Source organism: Microtus ochrogaster, unplaced genomic scaffold, assembly GCF_000317375.1.
Source record: "Microtus ochrogaster isolate Prairie Vole_2 unplaced genomic scaffold, MicOch1.0 UNK536, whole genome shotgun sequence".
Classification (NCBI taxonomy): Eukaryota; Metazoa; Chordata; class Mammalia; order Rodentia; family Cricetidae; genus Microtus; species Microtus ochrogaster.
The window spans coordinates 1-1804 of NW_004949634.1; the positions used below are offsets into that span (position 1 = coordinate 1).

At 57.2% G+C, this 1804-nt stretch overlaps 1 long non-coding RNA gene across 1 annotated transcript; it reads right to left on the reverse strand.

Annotated features, from left to right (window-relative positions):
- Positions 1 to 269: 269 nt before the first annotated feature.
- On the reverse strand, positions 270 to 1313 carry LOC101999878. The gene is made up of 3 exons (XR_258983.2): positions 1127 to 1313; positions 417 to 579; positions 270 to 321 (listed from the first exon to the last, which is right to left on the reverse strand). It is a non-coding gene; the product is annotated as an uncharacterized LOC101999878 (long non-coding RNA).
- Between the last annotated feature and the right edge of the window lie 491 nt (positions 1314 to 1804).

The window sequence follows — 1804 nt, forward strand, 5'->3', positions numbered from 1 at the left end:
ACTCAGGCTTTCCCAGGTGCCCTCTACTGGGCAGACTATACTACAGGGAGTTACAATTAAGGGTCATCCCAAACTTCAGATTGGGAAACAGGCTCAGGGAGCTTCTCTGGGTTCAGATCCTGCATCTGTGACCCTCCTTATTGGTATCCCTCCTATGGGGATCCCTAGGTCTCTGGCTCCTCTGCACTGGCCATGCTGTGTAGCCATTTGCCCCTTTCTGAGGCTCTCTGGGAAACTCAGTAGCTGGTACCTCAATGGTGATGACAACTGTCCTGGCCACGGGCAGTAGCTCGTCGTCTACGGTGAAGATCCGATAGAGGACTGGATGGTGTGGGGGAGACAAGCGAGTCCCATTAGACCTCAGGTTCTGGGAGGGTCCTCCAGCCCTGGTGTGTGCAGCCACCCGCAGCACTTACCCGTGGAGCCTGGGGTGTAGATGGTCTTGTCTGTCTGGATGAAGAGGTACCCACTCTGGACGCTCACCAGCACTACTTTCTCCACCACCGTTTGCCCGAAGCTTGCCACCACTGTCACATACTTTTGCCCTTTATTTGTCTGGAACTCCTTACTGGCGGGAATCTGCACATGGGTCGGGGGCAGTCAGGAGTCAAAGGCCCTGGACCTCCTGTGTCTCCCCTCAGAGGGGCAGGAGTCAGAGTGAAGGGGCTCAGGAAGAGGGCCTCAGAGGGGGCTAACTCATAGGGGTGGGTCTCAGAAGGGCGGAGCTCAGAGGGGCGGGATTTAAATGTAGATTCTGAGGGGAGGGGCTCAGAGGTGTGGGGACTCAGAGGAGAGGGGATCAGTGGGCGGGCAAGAGGGGAGGGTCTCAGAGGCGCGCAATTCAGAGGTGGGGGCGGGGCGTTGGGGCTTCAGAGGGGCGGAGCTCCGAGAAGAAGAACTTAAAAGGTAGATTCTGAGGGGAGGGGCCCAGGGGCGGGACTCAGATGGGCGGGGCTCAAAAGGGAGGGACTTAGAAGGTAGAGTCTGAGGGGAGGGGCTCAGAGGAGTGGGACTCAGATGGGAGGGGCTCAGGGGGCGGAGCTCAGAGGAGAGAGACTCAAGAGAGGGGACTCAGGCTGGACCTAAGGAGCTGTAGTTGTCTGTAGCTCCACATTCCTTTGCACACCTTGATTGTGACGGTGCCCAGGTGTCTAGTGGCGCCTGTTAGCACTGTCTTCTCGCTGGTCAGCACCTGCTTCTTTGGGAAATCGTGCACAGAAACTGAGACTGGAACGTCCTTCTGTGCCTCATGGGCCTCCAGCACGATGGTCTCTTCGCTCTCCAGCCTCAGGACATTGGGGGTGATGATGGAATACCTGCGTGAGGAGTACCGGAGAGGATGTCACCTCAAGACTGCAGACTCCAGCGCTCACCCGTCAGTGCCTGGCTGCCCCTGTCACTGCTTCTGGAGGGCTCTCAATGCTGGGTGCCAGAGCAGACACCTGGATCCATGTTCCTCCCCAAGGACCATCACCTCCCTCCCTCTCCCTTCCCCTCAGTCACTGGAAGCTGGCTCTCCCTGGTTTCAGCACTTGGGTCGCAAAAGCAAGTGCTCTATCACCGAGCTACCCTCACCCCTTCTCACTCTTCTATTTGGAGACAGCGTCTTGCTAAGTTGCCCTTTGCTAAGTTGCCCAAGCTAGCCCTGAATTCACTATGTAGTCCAGGCTTGCCTAGAATGTGCGCACCTCCTGCCTCTGTCTCCAGAGTAGCTGGGATAACAGGCCAGAGTCATCAGGCAATATCTGAGCTTGGCTTTTGACAGTCCACACAGTCAACGGTAACAGACCCCAACAGTGCCCCA